We start from the raw sequence: 16,038 nt of genomic DNA, 5'->3' as shown, positions 1-16,038 counted from the left end.
CTGTCAGTTGTTACTGCCTTCCCTACTCCAATGCAGGATGGTGTTTTTTACCACCCTTGAGTCCGAGGCATGAGTGCTGTCATATTCTGCCAACAGCATGGCTGCAGTAGGCAGCAGTGGTGGGAATTTCTTAGCTGAGCACATCCAGAGTCACAGCTCTCCCTGTCGAACAGCTGTTTGGAGATCCCTGTTTGCAGATGCTTGAGCATGCTTTTCCAGTGATTTCTGATATATGTCACATACAGCACTGAGCACCCTGATGCTGAGCAGGTGTTACTAAAGGAAGCCACGTCCATACAGTATGCAGAGGATAGAGTGGTGCCATAGAGTATGGATGAGAGGCTATTCTGCACTGGGGGTCTGTGTTCTCTGTAACTGCAGGGAAGGAGAAAGACAGTCAGGAGGAAAGCTGGAGCAAGCCTGGCCCTTGGCTCTTATGTGTTTATATGAGGCATGTTCTAGATACATTGCCAAGGATTACAACGTCTCTGGAGTTTGCAGTAAATTCAGCAGTCAGCCCATTAGGTTTACAGAAGAGGATTTACAGTTATTGTGGAATTTCCCAAGAGATGCTGTTATGTATAGGCTTAAGTTCGTCTTAGTGTAGAAGCAGGGTACAGCCCTCGAAGGAACACTTTTATTCTTGAATTTTTGATGTAGAAACTTCTCTGGAATATATCTGTAGCTTTCTTGGCTTTAGTTTTCTCTATGCTTTTTTTCTTTGTTTAGCATCAGTGCAAGGAAACCAGGCATAATAGTTTTGAGTTGTGACTTGTGAGTAGTGTTGCTACTGTGTGAGAAATATTCTAGTATCCTGACAGAAATAAAATTAGCTATATGGTGTTATGCAAACTTCATATTTTTGACTTGTTTTCCTTTACAAATTTATCCTATAAAACTTTGACATGTGCTACCTCTCAGCAGAGGGGCTTCTCTAAAAAATGTAATTTTAATCACTTCATTACTTCATACACTCACCAGCAAGTCAACAGTTTACTATTTCCTTGCAAATGTGCCTCTACATTACACAAAGTGTCTAGCAGGAGACAAATTCAGATGCTTTTGAGAATGGATTTTTCTCAAGACACCAGATACTGATCATTGTTTGTTAGATATGTATCAAGAGATGGTTAAGAAAGTACATTTTCTGTTACAGCAGAGGAAGAGAAATACTTCAGTTTATGGAAAGCCAAGGTCATATTAAAGAGACTGTAGTACCTTTTACATCATTGCTGAATACATCTGCAGAGTAGACATATTTCTAGTGCTGGTGCAATTGCATTGTGATTACCAGGCTGGGAGAGACACTGTCATATTGGACAAAGGAAAATAATTCATTTTTTGGCAGTTCAGGTATCAAGAAAACAGGTGGATAAAAGGTGAAGATTATTTCTCTTATGAGAGGAAGCAGAAGGACTGAGCAGTTGTAGCAACAGAATAGTTTTCACATTTATGCTGTGTGTTTCCATCAGTGTACACAGAGAGAGAGAGACTGATGTCTTTACACTCCTTTCCTGAAGAAGTTTGCTTTTATGAGTGCCTTGTCTCAGCCATGATTTACATGTCCAGGTTCACCCAAAAAATCCTGGCCCCTACAAATCCTGTAAGACTGTATTCAGCGCTGCAGCAAGGGTTGAGCCTTGGCTAGTCCACAAAGCAGAGGCAGCTGACACCACAGGTGAGTGAGTGGCTCGGGGTAGTCCTCTCTATCCCAGGGACATCTAAGTTGTTATGATCAGTCTTGTAGAAAGAAGGCTTCTTTCAAGGATGAAGGCTCTGTTGTGCTAGCTAGAGGCAGAAGAACAAGGTAAAAACCTCATCGAGGCAGCCTGTCCCTGTAGTGCCTATCCTCTCTGGCTGGAAAAGTAGAACAACAGCTCACAGTCACTCTCTTTGATCCCATCTAGGTCCTCTGCAGCATCACATAATCCTCATGTTCTTCTCTGGAAACATCTTACCCAGAATGATGACTTCTTTCTCAGCTGGAGAAATGGGCAGGTCCAGAAGAGGTGCTGTACAGTAGGTTTTTGAAGTGGAGATGCTGGCTAGGGAAGCTGTCCCAGCTTCATGGTGGTGATTAAACTGGATGACTGCTATCTGCCCTACAGGTAGCAAATAATGTCTCATTTCCTACTACCTGTTTAATTTTGAACAGCTTCTGGAAAAACTCTGTGGTAGCTATATATAATGTGGAGTGCAGTGGTTTACATTTTAGATTTCATTTTGCTCCTTAATAACAATGTGCAATAGATTTACCAAACACAGCACTCTCCAGGTTAATTTGTGCTTGTTCAGCCTGATGTAGAAAATCTTAAATGCATCTAAGTGATAACCATTTGCCATAGTTCAGGCTGTAGCTTTTTAGACCACTTTAGTATAAGGCACAGATGTAGCAGACAAATCTAGCAGTTTCTGGGGAGAAGCATCAGTTGTAGATTGGGAACAATTAACAATAAGAATTTAAAAAATCCCCCTAAAATAAAGATTTTGTTCAGAGATCAAATATATATTAAAGTAAGTATCCGCCACTTGCCAGAGGAAGGTCTGGGACTGATCAAATTTTAAGCCTGAGAAAATCCATTCATTAAAGATGACACAGTTTTAATAATACACTTGATTCTCATGCTCCTGCACCAGTCAATTTGCAGATACAGGTTTTGAACACACCACTGAAAATGGTGTTTTCACAGCTCATCACAAATACAGCCTGTTAATTGACTGCAGCACCAAGGGATAAGGATTAAGAGAGGGTTTGGGATGTGGAGAAGCAGGCACACCAGGGAGGATGACAGGATACTTGCTGGAATTGGAGAAGGAATTTCTATACTCTAGCCCTTTCCCTATTACTTAATAGGCCTGGATTCTAAACAAGATAAAATTCCTGTCAGCCTATTTCAGTGCATTTCTCAGTACTGTAGTTAACCCTAGATGGCAACTAAGTACCATGCAACTATTTGAGTACTTCTCTTCCCTGTGGTGGGATGTGGAGGAGAATTGAAAAATGGCGAAACCACCATGGGTTGAGATAAGAATAGTTTGATAAATAAAATGAGGCAACTATATAATAACAACAACAACAACATCAATAGAAAAGGAAAGGGATATAACAAAAAGATAAAGAGGAATAAAACTCAATTTTAAATAAGTGATATGTGATAAAATTGCTCAGTCCACCCACTTAGGACTGCTTGGCCCCTTGCTGAGCAGTAATGGATGCCCTCTGGGTAACTTCCTTCATATAGTGAGCATAAAGTTCTGGGATACGGAATATCCCAGGTCAGTTCAGGTCATCTGTCCTGGCGATGCTCCCTCTCATCTTCTTGTGCATCTGCTCACTGGCTGAGTACATGAAACCGGAGAAGTCTTTGACTTAGAGTAAGCACTTCTTAACAACAGCTAAAACATCAGTGTCTTATCAACATTATTCTCATAGTAAATGCAAACCACAGCACCACACTGGCTACTAGAAAAAAAAAAAAATTAATTATCCCACTTGGAATCAAGGCCCTCAGGAAGCAAGAAACATGGCAACCAGTGCATCAGACCTTGTCTGAAATCTGGCAGTAAGTGTACAGACAAGGGCCACTGAGTTGGTTTGTGTCTGTTCAAGAATTTGGCTCATTATGCCTATTGTGCTATTCACACCAGGAACCTCCTCCCTGTGATCTCCTGTCTTCACAGGAGTTCATAATTAAACTGTCCCTCATAATTCTGGGAACTTTCAGCAGTATTCCAGGCAGTTCACTGGTTACAGAAAACTGCTTATGCAAAAGCTATTGATTTAAACTAGACGAGCAAAGCCAAGTCCCAAGCCCCCATCATCCCCAGTTCCCTTTGACAAATGCCTTAGGCTGAGTTCCACCAACTTTTTCTGGGCTGTGCACAAGTTCTGCAAGTTCATGTGATCTTGGAGCCTTAAAGGGGCTGGCCCCTGATGCAGCACTGTCTGGCCCAGAAACCTCGAATGCCTTTTCACTATACCATATATATGTATATATTTATATATATACTTCTAAAATATATTTATATTTTTGTATTTTTATATTTTTATGTATTCACACATACATATGAGTGGCTAGGAGAAGAAAAACAAAAGTAGCAGAGTAAAGAGGCAGCAATGCTGAACTGAACTACAAGTTTGTCAATCTCTTGTCTAGGTCACTGCCCTTAGGACTTCCCAGCACGACTCATCCTATGCTCTTCTGCTGGGCCAAAGGGACCTATATGAAGTAGTAGGTTATTCCTAGGATTTGATTCCTCCTCAAGTTCTTCATTCTCTCCTTCCAACTTGCCTGGCCTATTGATGTGCCTGAACAATTCCACAAAGAGTGGCATTGCACTGCACTCAAGGGAGGTTTTGCACTGTCAGCCACCACTCTGACTAGCTCCCAGTGGGGCCACCTCCACGCATGTGAGAACAGCAGCATCAGAACAGCTGGTAGGAGTCCTTGTTAAAGAAAGGAGAAAGGAAAAAAAAAAAAAAAAGCCTTACTTGGCCCCCTGTATCACAGCAGCTGGGTGTCCTCTTTCTCCACTCTCCCAGCTTCTGGATAAGTTACATATGGATCTTTCAGCAATGCACAGGGTTCATAAAACAGTAATATTCCTTCATGAATATTTCAGTAATTTCATTAGATTACAGATAAAATGTTTTTTGTTCCCTAGAGTTTCATCATTATTCCTTTTTTTGTGATTGTATATAGTTATGTACTGCATCTCTGTTTTCCTTCATGACTCTGGGCAATAGCTTTCTACAACAATTAGTGATATGGGTGTCTCTGTTTCCTAATTTCTGGATGAAATAGGATCTTACTTTAATTGGTCGGTTCCTAGATTTTTTTTAAACAAAATCAGATATTATTAACATTTCCAGCACCAGAAAATGATTTCCAAAGCTGAGACATCCTCCTCCTACTTTTGAATGGCAGAGCTTAGGAAGAGACATTGGTTCTTGTGATTTTTGGAAAAAAGTTTTTACTGGGGGAAGAAGGCTCTGGCCTTGATATCTCCTGTGCTGTCCATGCAGAATAATTTTCAGTAGCAGGGAGGCCAGAGCCATCTTTGTCTTTATTGATGATTTACATGTCTTGTTCATGGCTGAGCTCTATATCCGCCACTTTTCATGCTGCTTCTACTGACAGTATTATTATACAGACTTTTCAATACTTTGCCCAGACATTATCACTTCTAGCAAAGCATGACTTCCACAACCTGGCAGACATCTATTGCCTTTTTGCAAGCACAAATCCATTTCCCTTAATAACCTCTCTCCCAGCCCTTTGTCAGTCACATGGAAAACACTTTTGTCTCTAAGCATATCATTTTTGGTAATCTCAGACTGCTGCTGCTGCTCATTGTGTCTCGGTTTGGCTGTATATGTGTCAATTCCATTTGTTACAACACGATGAGGCAAAAATTGCTGCCGCTCAAATACAATGTTCAATTTAGGGTTGCAGTGTTTCCTAAATATTTTTAAAATGTCCAGCAAAATAGATTTTTCTTCTAGTTGCAGTGCTGATCCTATGTGTTGATAGAGTTCAAAAACTTCCTCCATGCACCATGTTGCTTGAAAACTTTCTCCTATTTCACTTAACTTTTAGGCTTTAATTAGCTAGGTAAAAGCATTTACTCCCTTTCTTCAGTTCCCTCCTGTAACCCAGGAAATCTAGTGGCTGCCTGACTAAGTCTGGGGTGCACTGCTTTGGTTTTGGGCTATGCAACCAGTTTTGCACTTTTCTTCTCTCACTCTGTTCTCTTTTTAAACCAAATGTTGGAATCCCATGGTACATAATATGAATATTGTCACTATGATCACAATCTACTAGGTAAATGAGGATCTGTCACTGCACTAAGCTTTTTCTAATATTTCATAAGTTTGTGAGTGAAATGTAATATCCCTCTTTTGGCTCTGGTCATAATTTCCCCCTCTTTATGCATATCTACCCTACAGCCTGCAGTGAGCAGGATGGGAATATATCAGGGGGTGGATCAGTCTCAGGCTTGCTTGAGCAGGTCTGCTGGAGGGCATCATGTCACCCCACTGTGCCAGACTACAGAGTGACACTGACCATTCCCTTTGCAGGACACAGGGTGGAAAGCAGAGCTGTCATGACCTCACCTGATTCCTGGTTATGGTGGAAATAAGTGGCAGCAGGAGAGTGCTGCGCCTTCATTGATCCTTGGGGCAATCCTGCCAGTGTGGAATAATGGGTGAAAACAACAAATCTATAATTTTTGCTCAGGGTAGAAACAAAAGCTGAGGAAGCAGTTGCAAACTAAAGATGTGCAAGTGCCTGTGGGCAGGCAGGGAAGGAAGGTGAGCATCTACTTTAACAAGTGAAAGGAGTGCCAGTTTACAGCTTTGCGCACACTTTTGCTGATAGTGAACCACAGATGCTGTCCTGTCTGCCTCTGTATCATCAGTGGCCTCAGCTGATGACACAAGAAAAATAGACTAGGACTTTTAACTGCAACAGAGTAATTTTTCCATACCAGATCTGACTATATTTTAAATAAATTTAGTTGAATCCACTGCATGGTGAACAATGACAGTTGTGGGAATAAGAGATGCATGTGATCTTTTTGGGAAAGAGTTCTTGTGTAAGGACTTGTCCTGCTTGCCCTGTGGGTTTGCCTTCATACCCAGACATCTGTGAGAGCTCTAGCTGAGGCCAGCAACAGTGTGAACAGCATGGTGCAAGTCCCTCTGGGTGACTGGGCTGGCACCACAGAGACTGGTGCTGCTCCTCTGCATTCATGGTTTTCTTCCTTTGCAGCTTCATTGCATGCGACTGGCTGCAGTCAGCATGGAAGACACAGCCTGAAACCTCAGCAGCAGCGTCCCTGTTCACCCACCACTGCACCTCATCTGTTCCTGGGACATCTGTCCCTGTAATGGGCAGGACCAGCTCCAGCAGACACATCCTTCTCACAGCCAGGTCTTTTGTAAGAATGTGTGCGGCATAACACAGGTAGAAACATCAGCCGTGCATGAGTGAAAAAGGTGAAGAGGGTTATGTTTTGACTTCTGTAAGAAAGGCTAGGCAAGGTCAAGATTTATAAAAGATGTCAGACTGCTGCTGATTTCCTGCCAGTTGTTGGCCTTACATGTGCGGAGTCTCAGATGTTAGGTATTTCTCTTAGGTGTATAGAGACAGACTCACCACAGCCTATGACCAAGTGCTGTGGCAAAACTAATGAGCCTAGAGGAAGAGCTGTTCTAAGAGATCATGTTGGTATAGCACTCACACCCTGGCTCTTTCTCTATCTTGTGTAAGCTCAGAATTTATGTTAAATCTGTTAGTGGCCCTCCCTTTCTCCTTTTTTTTTTTTTTTAATCTCCCTGTGTCTTCCTCTAGGATATATCATGTGAATAGATAAACTCTTATACTCATGTTATGAAACTTATCTGAAGAAATAAAAGTGGGGTTTTGCAGCACAGGAGAGGTGGTAGGAAGATACTTTCCAAGTGGTTTAGATGTGAAAGAAAGGCTTATGAATCTGTTTTCTAATAGTGACAATTTAATAGTGACCTTAGTGATAATGGAAATGAAAATAGGTATGAAACTTATGGCCTGTAGGTACCAAATCTGCTCTTTATGTTTTTTCTCTCTCTCTTCTGTTACTCAGATTCTGTTTCTTTATTTCTTTACTATCCTGAATGTACTTTCTTTCAGTTTTGTATTGATCTTAAACACTGAAGCTTTTGCCTTCTTTCCAAACTGGTGGAGGAGAAAATACAGAGGGAGAAAACAACTTAACAAGGGCTATCCTTAAGCAGAAGTATTTAAACAAGCACCTAGGGTGAAATAATTCATGTTAACAGGATATGACAGGGCCACAAGATTAGCTGGAACTGTCTGCAGAAGGAGCAGATGATAGCTCTCTCTGAGTTCAGACCTCTTGGGAAGGCCCATAGACAGACAGGCCTAGATTTGTGGTGATGCTAATGCAGCAGAAAGGCTTTGGGCTCAGAGCTGTCTTTTAACCAGACATATCAGACATCAGTTATCTCTGTCAAGTACCTTGCAAGGCATTGTTTCTAGTTTTCTCTCTGCATGATAGATAAATACCCCATTCCCTTATTCCAAACCAGGAGTTACTCAGACTAACTCTGTCATCCCCTGGAATTGCCTCTGCTGCCCTATTCCCCTCCACACACACACTTTCCCTTCTGTTGAAGAAGTACATGGTGGGGGAGGGTAGTGTGAGGACATATTACATAATTTTGTTCTGCATTTGTGTTGCTAGTGGTTACCTTCTAAATTCTGGTATTACCATGCTCATTTCAAGTCCCCTGACACCTGTAGGGTTGAAGTGGAATAAGGCATTATAGTATTATCACATTAGTCACAGAGTGCATTTGTATTGCACATAGATTAGTAATTAAAAAGATAGCTTTAGCTGTCTGGATGGGTCAGGAGAACCTGATTTTCCAGGGTCCTCCCTGTAGAAAGAATGTCAGCTGAAGCCTTTATGGCATCACTAGAATTACACAAAGGGAGTTTTATGTGTTGGGATGCTTTTTCCTGAAAGAGGTAGCAAACAGCAGCATTTTTCTCAAATGGAGTGAGTCAAATTGAGATTAGCTCTGGCATCTCTCTAAGTGGCCCTTCAGAAGTGACTGGTGAGGATGGAGTAATGCACTTCACTCACAAGAGAGAAACAGCAGTATACTTCATTGATAGAAAGTAGCAGGCTGACGAAGTTTAATGGTGAAGTGCCAGTGGTTGAACTGATAGCATGGTGTGCTTGATTATTGATTTCATAGGGACAGGGCCAGACAACACATTCAGGGAGATCCTGCCATTGACTCATAAGCTTCAGAAAGGACCCCATTGCTTTCTAAACTTCTCAGAAATGAGTCTAGGTGCCCCTGGGTTCAATTCTAGCTCTAGAATTTGTCAAGACTTTATGTCTAAAGGATTGTGTATGAACAAAATAATCTCTTCCCTTAGCTAAAATTCCAAAGTTTAGCATGCTACTAATCACCCACCAAAAATGTGCCAAGGAATCTCTTGGCCTGAAAAAGTGAGCTGGACAGGTGTCTCTGCCCAAGAGGACATCCTGTTGTGCAGCCTGCTGCCAGTGAGCTCTGGGCTGTCCACTTCTTTCAGAGTAAGATGGGTATGGAGACAGAAACAACTTGGCAGCAACGGTTTCAGCTGGCAGAAACCATTTTACTGGAAAGCTTCACTTGAGTTCCCTTGCCATTACATTTCCAATAAACATGTCTTCTGCTCTTCACAGTGTTCAAGTTCAGGGAAGAGTCAATGCAGAGACCCAAACCATAAGTCATATTTTGAAGGCTAGTCACTGTTTTGACTGCCTGCAGTTGAATTCCTCTCTAAGTCCTGCCAGCGGACTACCCTACTGGCTTAATTTGGTTGGCACAGCAAGTGGTCAAGGCATGATGCAGCTTAGTTCAGCAAGAGTATCTGCAGCACCTTGCTCTGTCAAGAGGGTTTCTTGCTGTGATGTTCAGCAGGAAGCCATGTATTAGTGATCTGCCTCCATTCCATTGTTTTATGGTGCTATGTCTAGCATTATCTGCTACTCACTAATGGTGTAGGATGTATTCAAATTGTTCTAACTGCTCTGGTTTCTGTTCAACTCCCATCTTTTAGGTAAGTCTGCAACTTGGAAACAAGATACTTTCTTTCTATGTTGTGAATCATAAATTCTGTGTTCCTTCGTCACATTTACTCTAGTGTTGCTTCTGATCCTATTCTAATAAAAAGCCACTAAAATACTTGAATTACAACACTGCTTCTTTCTTCTTTTCTCTGGGGCTTCATTTGCTCTGGATGTATATAGGAAACTGCTGGGTTTCTAAGTGGCTGTACATTTTGCGTGGAAGCGATCTGATTCCTCACATTTGGGTTTTTCAGGCTCTGCTTGACTCCCACAAGAGTTTTGAGAAGACTTGAAGCACCATGCAAGACTTTAAGCCTTGTTCTGTAGGTCTACTCACTGGTCAGTAATGCTAGGAAGCTCTCAGCGTATATGACACATCCTATGACTCTGTATCCTTTGCACAGTGCCACTGTTCATGTTAAATGGAAGCAAAACTGAGGAAGACCTTTGTAATCCAATTAATTTCCTGTTTGCTGTAGTTAGCTGCAAGACCAAGAAAATTGTTGGATGATCTTTCAGTGCTGTATCCGGAGGGCTTAGGAGATGGCCAGCATGGCTCCTATCCAAGATATACTTACTGAAGTTGCAGTGAATCTGCTGCTTACAGTGAAATTTTAGAGTCTCTAAGCTGCGTGAAACTCTAACTGGAGCTGCACGGATTGCACTCCCACTGAAGCTGAAGCTTTCAATGGATTCAGACTGTTAAACTACATTTAAACAGTGTAATTCGCACAAATTTTTCACCAAATCATTTCATCCAAATTGCACACTAACTTGCCAAATTATCCTGCAATTTATTGCACTAATTTGTGACATTTAGATGGTCCAAAGGAACAGAGAATAAAAATTTACTCTAAGTCTAGAAAAGTCTTATAGTTTAGTCAAGTAACGATTATTAGTCTGTTAAATGATGCTAACACTTATATTTCAAATTATATACAGTTAGTTTTTCCAGTCCATATCTGATTTCACCATTTATGGTGACTTCTTTATATTGAATACCTCTTGCTTGCTCTCTTTGCTACATTTGAAGCTGACATTACTCCGATTATAAGGTTGCATTCATTTGCTAACCAGTAGCTGACCTTGGTGAGTTCTAGTAACCCTGTTACAGATCTGGTTATATTCATAAAGCTGTATTTTCAAGTCCTCTGCTCTCTTGCCATGCCTGTGCTCCTCTGTGCTACATTTTTATTCTAGGTTAATAAGTAGTTAGGAAGAACACCTACTTGCTATTGCTGTCTGTCTTTCAAAAGCAAAAATAATATTTAGGGTCTTGTCCCCATGAAGGCCATATAGTTCAGCTGCTCAGCTGTTGTTTGTGTTCAACAACTTTCTCATTTATCAATATACTTCCAGAAGACATCAATAGATAAACAACATAGCTATTGTTTTCCTGACAGAAATGCTTTTTCTTTATTTGCTTCTAGCAATGCAGTATGAAGCATCCTGAAAACCTGTAACTCTGGAGTCATTTAAAAAAGACTTTTGATGATATCTTAAACTGATTAAATAACCTTTTATGCATTCAAACATGCTGAATATCTCAGTCACTTTATTTTAAATAGATAAACTGTTCTCACTGGTTTCACCTCTTTTTTCCTTTCTTTTTCAAATAACTCTCCGGAAAAAGACTTGTTTTTCCTCTTGAAAGTAACTGAGCTACTAGATTACAAAGGCTCACACTTAGGATACCATACTTATGAGAAGTCCCCATTTGCAGGTTTGTGTGTGTGTGTGTATATATATATATATACTGGAATCTTGCAGGTTTTATAGGACTTGAAATTTTTATTCTGCTTCTTAATTCAATTGTGTTCAGCTGAATTAAAAAAAGGCAAAAGCATTGCAAGCTTGTTTTCTTGAAGATGGAAGTGAAAAGGAACAGTATATCTTCAGTATTTGAAAAGGCTGAGAGAAGAGCCTCCCTCACTTAGGACAAAACAGCAATTTTCTGGGAAAGAAAACAGTGCAGGAACTGCACAGAAAATGAAAGAGTACTAGTTGGGTACAGAATATGAATTGCTAAATGTCTGCACATCTGGGCAAACCCATGCTCATGTTCAGAGCTGCAGCAGCAGGAAACAGCTGCAGCTTTATGCAGGACTATTTTGGGACCTTGCTTCCTCAGACAGAGATGGCTGTTTGCCAAAGCATCTCAACCTAAGATTTTTCCTGAGATGTTTGTGTGAATGGTGGGAAAACACAATTTTCCAGCAAATAGGTTTAAACTCATTTTTTCTGTAAAAAGTGCTACTCTCTGATCTTACAGCTTCCTTATGTTATCGAACCTCTTATGAGGTGTTTTCCCAGCCTGGACAGTCCCTTGGGGAAAATGGGTCATCTTTTCAGAGAATGTCTTTTCTTTCATGGTAGCTATGGTAACAGTGGCACCTGAGCTCAGATTGACCAGAGGAGCTGCATGGTAGGTTGTGTCACCCAAATGTTTTCAGAATTTTCCTATTCATGGAAATTGTCTGCTTCAGGCTACATGAGGGTTTTGTTGGGTTTTGTTTTGTTTTTATTTGGTTTTGGAGTTTTCTCCCACATTTTCTGTAGCGTGAGTGAAAATCTACTTTTACTGTCATTAGTTGAAAAGGAAGCTAGCAATGGCTAGTGATTCTATTTGAGGTCTGCATGCACATTAATATTGCAGTAAATTGGTAAACACCTAAGAAAAAAAAAAGGCAATTTTTTAAAAAAACAAACGTTTCAAACAAATATAGGCTGGATACTCCCCTCAGTGAAACTTCATAAATGGTTTATTACTTTTGAAGTTTAAAAATACCATATCTGGAGCTGCTAAATGTCCTTGATTTCTCTGCTTTTAAGTAAAAGTGCATATGGTTGCACATCAGCCATCCACAAAGCTCTGATTAATGTGATGTCTAAGACAGTAAGCATCAAAGGGAAATACTGTGTTTTAAATCACTCTTTCTTCCAACAGCACCAGTGCCTTGAAGGCTGCACTCTCCCTCTGGAAAACAAGAATTTATCTTCTTTTACTTTTCAGTGATTCAGAAATATCAGATGTTCATACAATATGCCGCTATGTGAAATGCAGCAAATGAAAATTCAGAAGAGGTTGCTCAAGTCCTGGGTTAGAATTGAAGTGGGAGTTGGTCAGTACACAGGCAGCTTTCGGCAGCTCGGTGTCCTGACTGCTCAGGGTGGGTTCTCCACTAGACAGTTCTGGTTCCCCCTGGGGCAGAGAGCTTCCTTGCCATGACTGGAGTGGGAGACTGTCTGGGAGCTGCACCAGGACTGCATGCTTTAAGGAATACTAGTAGGATGGCTCAATGTCTCAGAGATTGTCAGCTGCAGATCTGCTGGCAGAACTGGAAGCACGTCTCTAGAAAGGATTAGAACAGCTGATGAAAGTTTATAGTTTAGTTATGACAAGGTTTCCTCTTTGAAGGGATCCTGCCCTCAGCTTGACTGTCATTTCAGACAGAAGAATAGATTTGCATTTGAACATTGTCATGGTTGTTATTTGTGTTTATTGACAGTGCCAGCTAACTTAGGACAGGGAAGTGGCCACAGTGCCAGAGTAGCCTGTATAACCACTGTGAATATCCATAAGCCTATGCTCTGTCTGTCCACAGGAAAAGATGGGCCTTGCAGAGGCTCACCTGGAGCTGGAAGGCTGCTCAGTGGCTATGCTGCCTTCTCTTGCACCACCTGCTTGTGCTCCTCTGGTGGGCCTCCTCCAGCATCCCAGGAGAGAGCTGGGTGGGGTTGTTGGCAGAAAAGAGGTGTGCAACATGCATAGGTCAGCCCAGCAGAGGGGCGGCAGCTTTTAGAACCAAAAAACTACTAAAAATATAGTGAAATAGAAATTTGCAACTTCATCTTAAACTCCGTAACACAGTATTCTTCTGGGGAGATCCTGCTTATTCCTTTTGATGCTGACATGAGCCCTCTGTTCTGAGACAGATGGAGGAGGCACTTAGGCCACATTATGGATTTACACCTTGGCAGGGCAGCCTTCAGCACTTTTACCATCACTCACAACTGAGCTGCACAAAGAAGATGAACCAGGACCTAGCATCTCATGTGACCCTTGCTGTTTTTAGGATTAATCTTCACACAAACTATTTGTTTATCTTCTGATGAAACTTATTAGTAAGGCTGAGAAACTGCTGTACAATGCAATAACTCAGTAACATTTGCATTTTCTGTAAAAGCAAATTCATTCTCTGTAAAACCATTTCAAGGTTGACAGAAGGACTGATGGCTGCTGAGAAATGGATAATTTATCATTCTAACCTGTCATAAAGTATTAAGCAGGTGAATTTGCTGTTACTTTAACTCCCTCCCTGATGCATATGGATTATAATTTAGTATACAATAATGCTATCAGTATTATTCAAATAATGCATTACGCTACCACGTACTTTGCAAATATATTCCAGCAACTTGGTATAGTTATCTCTTGCTTTAGCTCTCTTCCATCTTTTGTCTATAACCTGCTTACCATAATTATTTGTTTCTAGACTGTGTCTTCGGAGAGGTGGCACTGCATCCAAGGAAGGGAGAAGGGGAGTGCTTGTTGATATTTTAGTCTTTTCTAGGTCTGAGAAATAAGTGTTCTGTTGGGGGCATGGGGGTGGAGTCCACAGTTGTGAAGGTTAGATGCTCATTACTAACACCAGCTGGGCTGTGTGTGCACAGTAAATGTTCTACCCTGAGTGAAGAAGTAACAGGTGATGGGGCAAAAACTGCACATTTTTTTTCCCATACCATCAGCTGCCTGCTATCCTTTCTCCCCCTCTTTAATCCTAAGGGCAGGGTTATTAGGCAGCAGCTTCTTCCCTAAACCCATCACAGCAGTGATGTCCAAAAGCCTCACTCTTTGGTCTGTTTTTTTTACCCACACTATTCCCTTTTCTCTTCCCTTTGGATAGTCTTCAATACAGGCAAGGGCCACAGGCTACCAGGTAATGAGGAAAGTTAATTCCAGTTCCTGGCTGGTTAGTAATAGGATAATGAGTGTGGGTCGCCTCCACAAACAAACTCTGAAACTAGGTAGCCTGAAAGAACCACTCATGTTTTGAAAGAATGGGGGTGAGGGCTTTATAAACATGAAACTGCAAAAGTTTGTTACAGAATCCAACACAGTTTAAACTTTTGAGCTTTAGGGAAGAATGTGCATGCTTAATAGGCTGGTGAGTAGTAACTTTTCTGCCAGGGTGGGCTTTAAGCTAATTTTAATGAACATAGGATGTATGATATGTGGGTGTGGAGGGATAGAATGTAAGAGAATAGTGCAGAAGGCAATCTCTCCCCTGAGGAGTTGCAGCTGTACTGATCACCAAAGATGAGGAACAGGCCTGCCCTTAACAGGCCACAGTTGTGTCCAATAAGCAGGAATGCTAAATAAAAAGTGGGTTAGCTGGTTGAAAAGGGAGTTGGATTCTGTTGGGTGTGCTGTGAGGAGCTGCCCACGAGAAATCACCAAGAAGGTATGGAACTTTTGTAATAAAATGACAATGTGTGGGGGTACATGTTAAAGGGGGAATATGTGTTAGGCAGCCTGGGTCCCTCAGCCAATTGAGAAAGGAAGAGAGGAAACTGTGGTTGGGAATTTAGGATAAAAAGGAAGCTGCATGTTCCAAAAACTCGAGAGATGTCACAGGGTTATGCCCCATTGGACTCTCTTCTTATTTGAATAAAGCTGATGCTTGCAGGACTTCTTTGTTTTCTTTGTGGGCAGTGGCCTTTGGCAGCGTGATTTTCTGCACAACTCGGGACTCGCACAGGAAAGCTTTCACCTTCCAGGGAGGGCAGACAGTGAACAAGAGTTCCTGGTGTACCTCACCCACTCTATTAGATGACCACTCCCTTCAGTGGCAGCTGGCACTGAATGACTGACTGGGTACTTGAGAGCACCCAAGTCACCCAAGAGGAAGTGACAGACCAAAGGGGTCCATGAAGAGGTCCACAAGGAGGGACCACTAAAAATCTCACCACAGACTGCAATGGAAATTTTGGGACTAAGCATGAAAGGATGCACAGGGGAGGCAGTGAAGGAAAGATCAGAAGTGATCTCAATGACAGTGACTGCCATCAGGAGTACCTCCAGATAGTTCTTTGGGGCAACCGCTGAGGTTCTGAGATAGTTTATGCATTTCCTCAGAGGTAACTAAGGCAATAATCATAGAATATTGTTATTTTTTCTGCCCAGAATATGATCTGTCAAGTGGATTTAAATGGCCCCCCTTCTGGGACAGATGATGTTAGTCTCTGTCAAAATTTGCATTCTATTTAAATTACACTGGGAAAGGATTGGTTGAAATGAAATGTGGGAAAATATGGTTAAGGCAAGTACCAGCAGCAGTCCATGTAGTAAGAAAAAAGAAGAAGAAAAAGGAAATTAAGAAAAGAGTGAGGACTGGGATG

The sequence above is a fragment of the Motacilla alba genome, chromosome Z (genome assembly GCF_015832195.1).
Source record: "Motacilla alba alba isolate MOTALB_02 chromosome Z, Motacilla_alba_V1.0_pri, whole genome shotgun sequence".
Lineage (NCBI taxonomy): Eukaryota > Metazoa > Chordata > Aves > Passeriformes > Motacillidae > Motacilla > Motacilla alba.
The sequence above is the reverse complement of the archived record's forward strand: the minus strand, read 5'-3'. Positions refer to the sequence as shown.